Raw genomic sequence first — 16,738 nt, forward strand, 5'->3', positions numbered from 1 at the left:
TAAGGACTTATCTCACTATGTTTCTCATTTGTACTGTTTCATGCCAACATTCTTTTTAGTTTAGTTATGGTACCCTTTCAGGGTTTCCAAGGAGCCTAACTCTCCCCATTATGCCTGTTGGTAATTTCCGTGTGTGTCTATGTGTTTTAACACATGGGCTTAGATCATCACCCTCCACCAGAAGTCAACATAGCTATTTTTCAAAGTAAAGCACTTTATACATTCTTTAAGAGACTCTATTTTAATAAATATGACAGGAAATGCCTGTTGGTTTTCCTAGCCACATAATTCAATTTTATTGTGAAATAAAACAAAGGTGTTTTAATCTACATCAGAAACTCCCAGGATATATTCTATGGTAATTAAAGTAACTAAATTTTGTAGATTTCTAAAAAAAAAAAAAAAAAAAGGCAATGGCTCCATACTTACTTCAATTTGAGATGTGACTAATTACAAAACTTAGTAAGCAAAGAAACACTTTAACAATGTACCTACAATCTTAAAAGGAATCAGACACACAGGTTCTCAGGAGGATGAACTAATCGCACATCATTGTAAAGATGACCCTACAACTACGTACCCAGCACAGCAGTGGGCACTTAGCACTGCAGAATAGACATAATTCTTAATTGAAGACAAACCTTTAGTCAGAATACCTACAGTATTCTAACTCACAAATCAAAGTATACATTTTTGATGTAACAAATGAAAACAATTTTTCCTGTACTTATTTCTCTCTACCCCACCTTCATTCCCCTGAAGAAAATGTACTATTCATCCTATTTCTTTAGAACACGAATAAAAAGTACAGGGGAGAATCAACAAAGACTAAATCAGCTATTAACAAATTTTCTGATCTGATAATCTAACAGAAAGTATATATATAGTCTACTGTATAAATGGAATCCAGGTGTTTTGTTCTCTGCTGATGAATATAAGGGAAACAGAAATAAGGGACTTATAACAGAAATGCGTTAAGACACAAGGTCACCACATACCGCTATGCTACACAGGATCTAACCTACATAAGAAACCATCCTGTACAAGCACAGTGTGCCTGAGGATTAAAGCCTATATTTTATCAGTTTTCTAGGTGTTATGTTCTTAGTCAAAGAAAAGGTATTTTCAAACATTTTAGCACTTCACTTAAGGAATAAAAATTACTTGGTATCTCAGCAAAGTTGTAGGATACAAAATCAACACACAAAAATCAGTTGCATTTCTACACATTAGCAATCAACAATCTGAAAAGGAAATTAATAAACAATTCCTTTTACAATAGAATCAAAAGGAATAAAATAATTAGGAATAAACAAAATGAAAGACTTATATACTGAAAACTACAAAATACTGCTAAAAATAGAAACAGAAAATCCATAAAATTCATATGAAATCTTAAGGGACCTGAAGAGCCAAACAATCCTGAAAAAGAACAAAGTTGGAGGTCTCATACTTCTTGATGTCAACTCTCTACAAAGTACAGTAATCAAAATAGTATGGTACTGACATAAAGACAGACATATAGACCAATGGAAGACAGTCCAGAAATAAACTCTATTCTCCACAAATGGTCACATGTAACCCTTGCTCATATAGTTAAATTTTCAACACGTGCTGAGAAAACGGGATGTTCACATGCTAAAGAATGAAGCTGGATCCTTAACTTACACCATTGATAAAAATTAACTTTAAATAGATTAAAGACCTAAAAGTAGACCTAAAACTATAAAACTTTTAGAAGAAAAAAGCTTTGTGACATTGGATTTGGCAATGACTTCTTGAATATATACTGAAAAAAACAAGCAGCAACAACAAAAAATAAATAGGAATTCAATGGAATTAAAAACTTTTGTGCATCAAAGAACACAATCAACAAAATGAAAAGGCAACCCAAATAAGAGAAAATATGTGCAAATCATGTATTTTATACTAGGTTAATATCCAGAATTTATAAATAATTCCTATAACTAAACAACAATTTAAAAATAGGCAAAGAACTTGAAAAGACTTCTCTAGCCCTGGCCAGTTTTGCTCAGTGGTTGAGCGGCCTGCGGAACAGAGTCCTGGGTTCGGTTTCCGCTAAGGGCATGTATCTCAGTTGCAGTTTGTCCTCGGCCCCAGTTGGGGTTGTGTGGGTGGCATCCAGTCGATGTGTCTTTCTCACATCGATGTTTCTGTGTCCTCTTCCCCCCTTTCTCCCTCCTGCTCTATCTGAGATAAATTCAAAAATGTCCTCAGGTGAGGATTAGAAAAAAAAAAGATATACTCATGGCAAAACACATGAAAAGATGTGCAACATAACCAATCATCTGAGAAATGTATATCTAAACCACAATGAGAAACCATTTCATATCTATTAGGATGGCTAGTATCAAACACAAAAATAAGAATACTAGTAAGAATGTGGAGAAATTGGAATCCAGGACATTGCTAAGTGGGAGAGGTAATGGTGTAGTCACTGTGGAAAACAGTTATAGTAGTTCCTCAATACACTAAACACAGAATTACCTTATGATCCAAGAATTGTTACTTCTCAATATATACCCAAAAGAATTTAAAGCAGGGACTTGAACAGATATTCAAACACTAATGTTCAAAGCAGCATTATTCACAATAGTCAAAAGGTGAAAGCAACCCAGATGAATGGATATACAAAAAAGTACACACATACAATGGATTATTCGGCTTAAAAAAATTTTTTTAACGCATGCTACAACATAGATGAGCTTTGAGGACTGTCACAAATATGTTTGTATTCCTCCCCCCTTCAGTGTGATATTGGGGGAGGAGGGACTTTGGGAAGTGATTAGGTCACAAGGGTGGAGCCCTCCTGAATAGGATTAGTACCCTTATAAAACAGAGTCCCTAGCCCTGGCCAGTGTGGCTCAGTTGGATTGGTATCGTCCCATGCACAGAGAGGTCCCTGATTCCTGGTCAGGATACATGCCTGGGTTGCAGGCTCAATCCCCAGTAGGGGGCATACAGCCTATCAATGTTTCTCTCTCATTGTGTGTGTGTGTGTCTCTCTCTCTGTCACTCCCTCCCTCCTTTTCTAAAAATCAATAAAAATACTTTTTAAAATAAAAAGAAAAACAGACCCTCTTCTGCCATGTGAGGGCACAGTGAGAAGAGAGCCCTCTGTGAACCAAAAATTAAGCCCTTCACCAGACAGAATCCACCAGTGCCTTGATCTTGGACTTTTCAGAACTGGGAGAAATAAATTGTTGTTTAAGCCACCCTGTCCATGGTACTTTATTATGAGGCCTAAATGGACGAAGACAAGGACATTATGCTCAGTGAAATAAGCCAGTCACAAAAGGACAAATACTGTACAATTCCACTTTTATGAGGTACCCAGAGTAGTCAGATTCATAGAAACAGAAAGTAGATTGGAAGTTAGCTGCCAGTGGCTGGGAAAGGGAAGAATGGGGAGTTACTATTTAATGGTTATGCCATTTCAATTTGGGAAGATAAAAAAAAAAGTTCCGGAAATGGATAGGCGTGTATGTACTTAAAGCCACTGAACTATATGCTCTTAAAACAATTAAGTATTACGTTATGTGTATAGGGGTGAGCAAAAGTAGGTTCACAGTTGTGAGTACACAAAACAGTTTATTCTTGTATTATTATTTATTAATTATTGTATTATTTACCACATGAATATGGGAAAAGTAAACCCACTTTTGCCCATTTCTGTATTTTATCACAATAAAAAAATCATCTGTTATCTCCCATAACAAAACATTGTTAACTTCCACAGTCCCAAGTTAGAGCAATTAAATCCAAGGCTAATTAATTCACTGGTTTATTTAATCAAAGATTCAAGTTCTTTTCATCCTTAGAAAACAACTGATTCAAGTCTAGGCAGAAAAAGTACAATCTGAATCATCTTGTGTCAGAAAAATAGGGAGCGATCAAGGACTGATTAAAACATGTAAACAGAAAGAACTTGATGGGTTTCTCATTTGGCCAAATTTAGGACAATTTGAACATCAAAAGCAACAGTGGTATTAGTAGACTGTTAATACATCGGGGAGGGGGGACTATGAGTCCACAGTGAAACTAAAAAGAGGAAGAACTGGAGATTAGAAAATCACCATTCTACAGATGATGTATTATAGATTATATACCTGAAAACTATATAATTTTATTAACCAATGTCAGCCCAATAAATTCAAGGAAAAAGAAAAAAAGAAGAAAGAAAATCACCATTCTGGGTCTGCCAAAGCAGAATGCCTCAAGCAAAGACCCTCAATGAACTCTTATTACAAAGGGGAAAAAAAGGTTCTTTTTAGAGAGATCTGCCAGACACTACATGACCAAGTGATCAAGCTAAGAATCATCAATAATGAGACAAATTTACATAGCATGATGCACCAGGAAGTATACAGTAAGTACACTTATGTGATATGTCTTATTAAAAAATATTAACCTGGATTTAAACAGTTGGTGACGCCCTGGCTGGTTTGGCTCAGCGGTCAGAGCACTGGCCTGCAGACCAGAGTCCCGGGTATGGTTCCCGCTAGGGGCACGTACCAAAAATAAATGAATGAATGAATGAATGAATAAATAAATAAAATAAAATAAAACAAAACAGTTGGTGAAATCCAGAAAGCATTATTTTATATACATGATTAACAAGCACTGACTCTTCAAAATTAACCAAATGCTCTGACTGGATCCTGGATTGAAAAAATAAAATATATATATATTTTTTTTATCCTCACCCGAGGACATTTTTCCATTTTTTGTTTAGGTAGAGTGGGAGGGAGAGAGAGGAACAGAGAGAGAGAGAGAAACATCGATGTGAAAGGAACACATCGAGTGGCTGCCACCCGCACAACTGACCAGGGCCGGGGACAAACTGCAACAGAGGTACGCGCCCTTAGCGGGAACCGAACCTGGGTCTCTCAGGACCGCAGGCCTACGTTCTAACCGCTGAGCCAAACCGGCCAGGGCGAAAAAATAAAATATTTTAAGTACAGTTTTTGAGTCACTTGAGAAAGTGTAAATATGTACTCAATATTTCATGCTAAATTCCTGCTATGAATTTAATAATAAATATTTATTGATGCTACATTTCTTGGGTATTATAATGGTATTATGGTTGTGCTTGAGAATATTCTTATTCTTATTAAAGACTGAGTTCTTTAGGTGTAAAGAACCATACGTTGTTTCCAACTTACTTTCAAAAGATCTGGGGGCATGAGTGCAGATGTGTATATAAGAGGAGAGACAAAGCAAATGTGGCAAAATGTTTATAATTGGTGAATATAAAGAATAGCTACATTCATGTTTATTTTTTAACTTCTTTATGGGCTTAAACTTTCAAAATAAGTCAGAAAACAGGAATAGGAGGAGGGAATACAGCAGCTCCATATATTCTCATACACTGTAGCAAAAAGACTCTTCTTTGAGTTTCTTTTTAAAGGGCTGCAATGCAACCCCCCAACTCCTGCCCCCAGCAGACACAGCTCTTCATATTTCTTTCTTTCTTTTTTATCCTCACCTGAGGACATTTTTCCACTTTTTGTTCAGAAAGAGTGGGAGGGAGGGAGGGAGGGAGGGAGGGAGAGAGGGAGAGAGGGAGGGGGGGGAGAGAGGGAGAGAGGGAGAGAGAAACATCGACGTGTGAAAGGGACACATCGAGTGGCTGACTCCCACACGACCAAACCAGGGCCACGGACAAACTGCAACCGAGGTACGTGGCCTTAGCGGGAACCGAACCCAGTCTCTCTGGACCTCAGGCTGACGATCTAACTGCTGAGCAAACTAGCAAGGGCAGCTCTTCGTATTTCTTATACAGATCTAATATTATCTGTTTGACCTCATTTCATATTTAGCTTAGTCCTAAAACCATAAACCCACCTATAATGAAAAAAAAAAAAAAAAAAATCCAGACTGGACTTTTCTCACCTAGCCAGCATGAAAACCAAGACCTAATATGGTATCTTTTCCTGCAAACTATCACTCTGCCTAGTAATATCTCCCATGCTAACCAGGCTATATAGAGCATTTATAATTGGGAGAGAAGCATTCATGCCTCTTAAAAAGGCAATGTAGGTCTTTCCCACCCCCCATCAAACCAGACATAACCACTCCAAAGTTGAAGATTTTTAATTGTTACTATTCTGTTACTACTCTAGAATCTATCCCATTATGTATTAACCAACATTTACCTGACAATGAAAGTTACAATGACATTTTTATTTTTAATATCTTGAAGAAAACACTTACTTTTAGTGCAGATGAGGTAGGAAGGCAACAGTCCTAAGTACAAGTTCTAAAAATGACTAGGTATAACAGCGAGTAACTGTCCCTGCAAATGGCCATGTCTCCCTTTCTCCTTTTATCAGAACACCCTGGTACCCACTTTCCCCCCAGCAAAACTTCACATAGAGTTTTAACAGGAAATAAGTTACATTTCTCAGGCTCTCCTAAGGCCACGTGATCAAGTTCTGAACAGCAGATATGAGTGTAAAATTTCCATGTCACATTCTTGAAAAGAAGCTACTTGCCGTCCTCTGTCTTTCTCTCCCACAGGCCAAACACAGACAAGCCAGATCTAACCATACAGACAACACCAATACAGCTACAGAAAGGCAAACAGCGAGAGAGAAGAAACCTGGGACAAAAGCAGCTTATCCACTTCAGACTCCTCTCTACCACTGGTGGGTTACATGACAGAGAAATGAGCCTTCAATTTTGGGAACCACTGTATATTTGGGTCTTTTACAGAAGCTTGGCCTGTATTAACAGCTTGTGTGATGCTAGGCACTTCTCTGGGTCTCATTTTATTGATTCACAAAACTGGGAAGAATGAGTGCTATTAACCTTCTTCTTTAGCTTACTGTATTTCCATTTTTTAAATATGTACATTTAGTAAAATAAAAAATTGAAGTTTCAAATATTTTTAAATGAAATGACATGTGAAAAGACCTTGTACAATTTATCTACACATTCAACAAATAATTACAAAAAGCCCACTAAATGAATGCCAGGTACTATTATGTGCCTGAAATTTTTAAAGATGCTAAGAATAAAGTGGCAGAACGAAAGATATAGTTCACTCCCTCATGTGTGAAACAAACTTTGAGAGAGAGCCTAAAAGAAACAAGTAATAAACAAGATTATTTCAAGTAATAATAAGGGTATTGAAAAAGAGCAAAAAAGCAGATGCCCAGAGTATACTTTGGGATTGGGAGGGGAAATAGTTAATTTAAACAAGGTAGTCAAAACCATGCAAAACCCTGGGTAAAGTATATTCCAGGTTAAAATATATATATTATATATTATATTCCAGGGCTATATGCACAGCCCACAAACACAGACAATAGTGTGGTGAAGGCCTAGGTGGGACAGGGGCTGGGTGGAGGGGAACAAAGGGGGGGCAGGGGATGGAGGACACCTATAATACTATCAACAGTTAAAATAACAATAATGTTAAAATAATAATAATAATTTCAAAACTACAGCACACATTATAATTCAGATCTAAGAAAACAGTTAAGTCTACTTTCCTTTGTAAATTTTTTTTTCCCTTTATTGATTTTAGAGAGGAAGAGAGAGACAGAAACATCGATGAGAGAGAACATCAATTGGCTGCCTCCTGCATGCCCCCCACTGGGGATCAGGCCCACAACCTGGGCATATGTCCTGACCAGGAATCGAACCAGCAACCTCTTAGTGCATGGGTTGACGCTCAACCACTGAGCCACACCAGCCGGACTATGTCCACTTTCATATAAAAAAGTACAAATATATATTCTGTGAAGTCTCCCTTTCCATGGCAGAGAAAGTGATTACCAAGCATTCTGAGACATAAAGAAAATGAAACTATAATCATTTTGTTGATACACTTGTTAAACATGGAGATTTAAAAAACATTCATGTATCCCTCCCCTCTGGATCTCACTAAAAATGACAGGAAATGAATAATAAAAACTGTTTAAGACAATAAGAACAAAGGGAACACGCATGGAAGTAGCAAAGGAACTCAAGGATAAATGTGCTGGAAAATGGAAAGCATATTAACTTAGCAGAATAAAGGAAACTGAAACCTAAGAGCATATGGAAGTTGCCAAGGAGAGGCAAGCAGATTCATTTCACCCTACAGACCCTGCAAAGGGTCAGAAAAAGGACCACATGAGGCATGGGGCTCAAAACAGTGCTACTGGTTGAAACACCTACTTAAGATGCAAAGAAGCCCCACTCTGAGGAAGAGAACTACTTTACTTTCTGAAGAAATTGAACCAGAGAAGATATCAATGAAGTACAAAATTGAAAGCAATATTAAGTGAAAGGATACATACTAAACAGTGAGCTGTTTAGCTACCTTCCTGGCTCCTGGAACGTCAAATCTACTACATCCCATTTAGGTCTTCTTATCTATCCCTTTCTCTTTATAAAAACCCTTGTGATTACATTTAGGGCCTAGGAAGATAATTCAGTGTGGCTCAGTGGTTCAGCATCAACCCATGCACCAGGAGGTTGCTGGTTCGATTCCCTGTCAGGGCACCTGCCCAGGTTGCCAGCTAGATCCTGGTAGCATGTGTGCAGGAGGTAGCCAACTGATGTTTCTCTCTCATCAATGTTTTTATCTCTCTCTTCCACTCCCTTCTCTCTCTAAAATCAATAAAAAACATATTTTTTAAAATTCCACCTCAAAATCCTTAATTATTCCTCAAGTCCTTTTCCCATATTAGGTAATAGTCACTAGTTCTCAGGATTAGATCTGGTTATCTTTTGGGGGAGGAGGTATTATTCAGCATGCTAAAACTCTGAACCTTGTTTTAAACAACATTAATGGTATAAAAAATTGAGAAAACAGGAGGAGCAGTAGAAGGGACAGAATAGACTCAATTCTTAGCTACTATTACATCTGAGGATATAAACTGATAAAGAAACAGCTAGATGAGCATAACGTTTCGAAGTAGGAAAATAAATACAAGAAAGAGCTTAAAAAGAGTTCAAGGAAGGGGACATAAAAGGATATCTAAGAGGAACAGAAAATTCACAAGCATTTTGAAACTATTGACTTGTTAAACTATGTGCATGAGCTATACAGATAAAATAAAAATCAACCTAAAACAAAACTATTAGGAAGCTGGAGAGGGAAACAAACTCTGATTGAAGACTGAAAAGGTACCCCAAGGCTAATGAAGCAAATAAAACCACAAACATAAAAAAGTAAAAGGTTAGCCCTGGCTAGTTTGGCTCAGCAGTTGAGCGTCAGCCTGCGGATCAGAGAGTCCCTGGCTAGTTTGGCTCAGCGGTTGAGAGTCCCGGGTTCGGTTCCCGCTAGGGGCACGTATCACAAAAAAAAAAAAAGTAAAAGGTTACTCACTCATACTTATTATAAAACTGTGTTAGATGTTATAAAACAACCAATTAGGAAGTTAAGGTTTCACTCTCTAAATTCATCCTTTTTACAGCACTGGGGGACAATCTGGTTTGTTTTTTTGTTTTTTTTTATCCTCACCCGAGGATATTTTTACATTTTTTGTACAGACAGAGTGGGAGGGAGAGAGAGGAAGGGAGAGAGAGAGAGAGAAACATCGACGTGAAGGGACACATCGAGTGGCTGCCACCCGCACGACCAACCAGGGCCGGGGACAAACTGCAACCGAGGTACGTGCCCTTAATGGGGAACCGAACCCGGGTCTCTCCGGACCGCAGGCCAACGCTCTAACCGCTGAGCCAAACCGGCCAGGGCGACAATCTGTTTTTTAAAAGGCAAATTACTAGCAAAAGAAAACCTTTTGGTAAAATCTGAGCTAAACATGAAATTCAAACACAATTTAATCTAACAGTTAGGGATGGCTAACATGTAGTACTACGATGGAAGCTACTCTTTTAAAAACTAGTACAAAGCTCCCCAGGAGGTGTTTATTCACTTACTGAATAAATGTTAACGGATGTGAGAATGGCACAATGGATTTATCCAGTCTGCCAGAAATGCTGAGTAAAGAAATTAAAATACAATCCTACCTGTTCCCTTCCCCTAAAAAAAGGCTATAAGCTGTCCTGTCCTTCCAGGTGCAGATGGCAGACCACCAAAACAGCAGCAGCAACATGGAACTGGTTAAAAATGCAAAAATCACAGGCTGTACCCCAGACCTACATGCAGAAACATAATCTGCATGTTAACAAGATTCCCAGGAAATTTATAAACTTGAGAAGTACTGGTATTGGGCTAACACAATTCTTTTGACAAAACAAAACACTGCATACTTCTGAATAAAAAGATCAAGGGGAGATAAAAGGGTCTTCATTAGTACAGTAAAATTTGCTTTCTCTTTGGACTCTTGTAGAATGTTTTACAGGCTCTACATATACTCCTCAGCCTACTCAGGGTCTGGTACAGAATTCAGATCATCACAGAACAGCTGAGGATCGGAGGAGGAAAGAACAATAAGAAAATATTTTTATAATGTAAAAAAAAAAAACACATTGCACTTACCATGTTGCCTTTGGCAACAAAGTGGGGGCAGGGCTTTTTAGAGCCCTAGCAGTTATGGGTCAATACTTCTACTGGGATTTTCCTATGATCACATCTTCACGGATGCTCCCAAACTCTACTCCTACCTTCTAAGGGAAAATAAAACTAATAGCAAAGGATACCTGGAGTGTTCAAAGTACCCCTTTGCTCCCCAATTATATTATTTTTGAGAGCAGATGTAATCAGTCACAGGAAAGTATAAAACACTGGAGAAACTTGAGAAAAATGGGAAAATAAAACAAAACAAAAAGTGACAAGCCTGAACTTTTGTTGCCACACATTAATTTTAAATTAGTCAAATTTAAGAGTCAAAATGCAAGACCCCAGTCTGACCCCAATTCTGATGAAACTAATCTTTCTATTTTTCTCTTTGGATTTCTCAAACTCCAACCCAATCAAGCTAAAGTTGTTTTCATTAATGCAACCAATACTTATTGCAAATAAATGACTATAACCTCCTCCTAATCACAACAATAAATAGTTGATCTTAATTTGTGGACTCAAAAATGCTTTTATTGTTTTGTTAATTGTTAATCCTCTGAATAACAAGTACTATTAATTATCCTCATTTACAGATAAGAACTCACAGTAGTTCTCAAATGTTTCCTTACCCTCTGCCTATTCAAAAACAACAAAAAAATCACTTTTTTAAGAAAACCTTTCCCATCTACTTTAGCTTCCAATTATTTCTTCCATACAACTTTTCTCAGCTGTAATATGATTCAGGGGGTAGGGGCTGGGGGGTAGAGCTCTTTGCTATTACAAATGAATAAGAAAGACAAGCATCCTCAAAGGACAACAGACAAAGAACATGAACAGAATCTACACACTTGAACACATTCAAATAAAAAGGTGTAAAAGATTTTTCTGAATGGTAATATTGTTGACAGGTCAGGAAATGGGTACTCCCATTCACTGCTGGAGAAAAAGGAAAGCCAACACCAACTTTCTAAGGCAATTTGGTAATATATACAATAAGCCATTAAAAAAAAAAAAAAAAAATCACACTTTTGGATCAGCAATTCCACTTCAAGAAATATACCCTAAAGTAATAATAAGATTCTCACAAGGAGCCCCAGCTTGTTTGGCTTAGGGGTTAGAGCGTTGGACCTCGGACCAGAGTCCTGGGTTTGATTCTCTGTCAAAGGTACATACCTGGGTTGCAGGTTTGATCTCCAGCCCCATTAGGATCATGCAGGAGGCAACCAATCAATGTGCCCCTCTCACATGGATGTTTTTACCCCCAACCCCTTCCATTCTATCTAAAAAAAAAAAAAAAAAAATCAATGGAAAAATATCCTCAGGTGAGGATTAATAAATAAATTAAATTTAAAAAAGATTCTTACAATGTTCATCATAAATTTACAACAGCAAAAATCAAACAACCTAAATGTCCAAATTAAATATACCAGACATCCAATTAAATATCATACAACCATTTATCTTACAGGCTACTGGGGGGAAAAGCATAATACAAAACTATTTACGTAATGCCAATTTTGAAAATATATTCAGAGAAAAAAAGAACTGTAAACTATAAAGATCTATGCCAAAATTTTAAAAGATGTTATCTAAAAATAGTAAGATTATATATGATGCTATTCTTTTAAATTTACTTATGGTGGTTTTTAAGTCTTATGGAAGAACCAAGGTTCAACCCCTGGTTCCCCCACTTACCTACTGTGTGACCTTGGTCAAGTTACTTTACATAATCCTTGATTTCCTAGTCTATAAAATGAAAATAATACATATCCTCAGAGGCTTGTAGAGATTAAATGAGATAATGTATATAAAGCACTTAAGTATATCAGACATCTTGCCCTGGCCGGGTTGGCTCAGCGGTTAGAGCGTCGGCCTGCGGTCCAGAGAGACCTAGGTTCGGTTCCCCATTAAGGGCACGTACCTCGGTTGCAGTTTGTCCCCGGCCCTGGATGGGTCATGCAGGTGGCAACCACTCAATGTGTCCCTTCACATCGATGTTTCTCTCTCTTCCTCTCCTACTCTATCTGAACAAGAAATGGAAAAAGGTCCTCGGGTGAGGATAAAAAAAAAAAAAGTATTATCAGACATCTTATATTTATTCTCAGAAAGTTATTCTTCCTTAAAGAATTAAGTCTTTATATTAACAAATCATTGCATAGCAAGAATTTAATGAAGCTGTATTCTCATCAACTTGAGTATACAAATCATGACATTTTGGCATTTTAAACAACCTTAACAAAATTCCCAAGAAATTCGGGAGAGAATTAGAGACGGTGGACATGTGACCAAAAGGACTTATGTTTACTGAACAGTCAAAAATATACATTAGGAAAAAAAAGACACATTAGGTCTTTAGGATCTAAACCTACTCCACAATGGCTAGTAATTAAATAATTACCAAAAAGACCTGGTCATTTCAGATACCATCATGAACAATAAGATTCAACTGGAGAAAGTTCAAGGTCTAATTTGATCAGGGATAAGACACCAATTCTAGGCATCAATGAACCCAAATTGTTATTTTTTTTTTATTTTTTTATTTTTTTATCCTCACCCGAGGACATTTTTCCATTTTTCGTTCAGGTAGAGTGGGAGGGAGAGAGAGGAACAGAGAGAGAAACATCGATGTGAAAGGAACACATCGAGTGGCTGCCACCCACACAACCGACCAGGGCTGGGGACAAACTGCAACCGAGGTACGCGCCCGTGGGAACCGAACCCGGGTCTCTCAGGACCGTAGGCCGACGCTCTAACCGCTGAGCCAAACCGGCCAGGGCCAAATTGTTATTTTTAAAGACTTGGATATCTTATATATTAATTACTATAAATTTTACTTAGCTTTATTTAGAATCCACTAATTGCATATCTAGATGCACATCCCAAATGTCTATGACCTTCTCAGCAACTACTCAGATTGAAACTATAAAAATCACAGGCCAGTTAAAAGAAAATGGTACCTACCTGGGTAATTCATTAGATCCTCTCTATGACAGAGCCTTTACACCCTGCCTATCATGGTATTTTTGGAATATATTTTCCAACTTTCAAATCTGAAATGCTGAACACCCTCTGGCTAAGTAAAAACATGTAAATATGAAATGCTTCTGTAATAAAAAATTTGTCACAGTACCTCTAGGGATACAGAATCTGGGAGAATGGTTAAAAGGAAGAGACATACTTTCACTGTATACCTTTTGCATTGTTTTGATTACGATTGTGTCTGTGTGTATTTAATACTGGTAGTAAAATATAAAACTAACTGCCTTACATTGGTTTGTAAAAAGGATGTGCAAAATATATTTGGTTAATACAGTGGAGAAAGTCAGATGGAGATGTGTTCTACACATGAGATGGAAGTATTGTAAAATAAAAGCCTTTTCTTTTGTAAATGCCAAGTTTTTTACTAGCTCTAGAAACTCTAAAGAGAACAGAATCCTACCTGTCTCTCCTGTTTAATTTTTTAGTTTATTATATTTTTTTCAAATTCAGTGTATAATGAATGGTTTTTACTATATCCACAGAATTGTGTGATCATCATCACTGTCTAATTCCAGAACACTTTTACCATCCCCTAGAGAAACCTAAACATTGGCAGTCACTCCCCTTACTCCCAGCCTCCCACTAGCACTAGCTACCACTATTCTACTATCTCAATAGATTTGCCTATTCCAGGCATTTCACATAAGTGAAATTATATAATATGTGGTCTTTTGTGACTGGCTTCTTCACTTTGCATAATGTTTTCAAAGTTCATCCTCTTGCAGCATGTGTCAGTGCTTCATTCCTTTCTATGCTGCATAATATTCCATTATATGAATACACCACCTTTTATAAAGTACATCATCAGTTGACAGACATTTGATATGTTTCCCCTTCCTGGCTATTATAAATAATGTTACTATAAACTTTTGTGTACAAGTTTTTGTGAATACATATTTAATTCTCTTATATAATTAGAAGAATTGATGGGTTATATGGTAAATTTATGTTTACCCTTTTAAGGAACTGCCAAACTGTTAAAACAAAGGTTTGAAACAGCATATAGAGGAAAGAGAGAAAAAGGCTTGTAAACTACCACAAATTTTTACCTGGAAAAATCTTCAGTAATCTTTACCAATAAATTCAACCCACAATCATTTGAAACCACTGAAAAGCATGATTATGTTTTAGAACAGTGGTTCTCAACCTTCCTAATGCCGCAACCCTTTAATACAGTTCCTCACGTTGTGGTGAACCCCAACCATAAAATTATTTTCGTTGCTACTTCATAACTCCCACAGGTTGAGAACTGCTGTTTTGTAAAGACTTGAGGTGTATGTGATTCTTGCATTTAACTCCCTATATACACCACCATGTCAACATCAACTTGGAAAAAAAAATGTACTACTCACATTCTGGCATTACCTTAAAAATTTTCATGAGATTAGCCAAGGATAGATCTCCTAGTAACATGAACAGATTAATATTAAAACACACAAAGTGTTGTGGAAAATGCTTATTTTAATAAAAGTGACCTGCTTAATATACCTAAAGTGAAGGAACCATGTCTTCTATTTACTTTATATTCCCTATAGTAGTAGGCACTCAACATACACTTACTGACTTGTATATGAATAACTAAGGCCTTGCCTTAGCTCCATTTTCTCCCTGAGAACCAGAGAGAAAATTTAATTAAACAGCAATTTAAAAAATTTAATCCTATAGAAGCAACGTGGGAGCCAAAAGAGCAGACAGAATAGTTTCACTAACTCATAATCATAGATTAACAGTGCTCAACTTCTTTGAGCTTCAATGTCCCTATATACAAAATGACAGTAATGTCCACCTCCAAGCCTACTGTAAGAAATGCAGTGCAGACTTCTGGACAAGATGGCGGCATAAAGGCAGTTTTCGCCGCCTCCCTCATCCACCTCAAAATGACAACTAAACTACAAAAAGAACATCCTTCAGAATCAAGCTGAATGGAAGTCCTACAACTACAAAATTAAAGAAGTCACATCGAGACTGGTAGGAGGGGCAGAGCACAGATGGACTGGTCCCATACCCACGTGTGGAGGAGAAAAATCAGGAGGGACCCCTTGTCTGTGAGGGTCCTCGCTAAGGAGTGAGGGGTCCCTGTCCCATACCAGGCTTCCAGTGCCAGGAAGAGAAGTCTCCATCACTTCTGGAGCCCCAGCAGCTCCCCTCAAAGGGCCCACGCAAGGACTTACTCAACCAGCTCCCTGGGGGAGGCAGCTTGAAAGACACCAGAGACATATGGGGAAGAACTGAGTTGTCTGGCATGGGGCGAGGACTGGAGATGCAGCTTTGTCCTGGACAGAGGTGCTGGTGGATGCCCTGGTTCCTTTGGTAAGCCCTTCCCATACAGGGCAGGAAGAGGGCCCCAATATCTGGGACTCCTGCAACCTGGCTCACGCTGTTTGCCCTGCCCTGGTGATTCTCTGAAGGCTCTGCCCCACCCAACTTTTGGGCCCACCTAAGCTGTTTCCAGTGGCTTTAGCATAGAATTGGCCTGTTATGGTTCCTGCTTCAGATTTTCGTAAATTCTCTCAAACAAGCAGCATCTAGTCTCAGCCCCGCCCCATACCTCTAGCTAAGTGGCCCCAGGCCTGGCACTAGAAGCAGCCAACCTTGGGTCACAGCTTGGCATCGCCTGGGTACCTCCAAGCCCAGCACAACAAGCAGCCATCTGCAGATCACTTTGTAAACTTATGCCTGGTGCTTCTGGGTAGAACACAGGCAGTGGCTGACCTTGCCCCAGAGAGAACACCCAGTGGACAGCTTCAGACCATGTTGAAGCACTACTACCCAATCACCTCAAGTGACACACTCAAGGGATAGACTCAGTGGGTACCAGAGCACTGCTGAAGGAAGTCTTGCTCTGTGTGATGGGCCCCTGCACAGCTGACCGTCCAAGGGAGTCAGAGGTCCGTGGTTAGTTGGCACAGTAACTAATCCTTGCAGCTGATCAGCTTGAGTAAAACCCTCCCATTGACCTGCCAACAGCAATCAAGACTCAATTACAACAAAAGGGTGTCAAGTCCACACTAGGGGTGCACCTCGAGGGCCCAGCTGGGAGACCAGGGAGGCTGTGCCGCTGGACCCTATAGGATACCTAGTACAACAGGCCACCCTAGGAAGCCTAGGAGACATAGTAACTCTACCTAATACATAGAAACAAACACAGGGAGGCAGCCAAAATGAGAGACAAAGAAACATGTCCCAAATGAAAGAACAGAACTCCAGGAAAAAAAC

The 16,738-nt window shown here is 38.4% G+C and overlaps 1 protein-coding gene across 2 annotated transcripts in view; it reads right to left on the reverse strand.

Annotated features, from left to right (window-relative positions):
* PPP2R2A (protein phosphatase 2 regulatory subunit Balpha) overlaps positions 1-16,738 on the reverse strand; it is a 90,812-nt gene that overhangs the window by 57,402 nt on the left and 16,672 nt on the right. The window lies entirely within an intron of this gene.

The sequence above is a fragment of the Molossus molossus genome, unplaced genomic scaffold (genome assembly GCF_014108415.1).
Source record: "Molossus molossus isolate mMolMol1 unplaced genomic scaffold, mMolMol1.p scaffold_m16_p_4, whole genome shotgun sequence".
Taxonomy (NCBI): domain Eukaryota; kingdom Metazoa; phylum Chordata; class Mammalia; order Chiroptera; family Molossidae; genus Molossus; species Molossus molossus.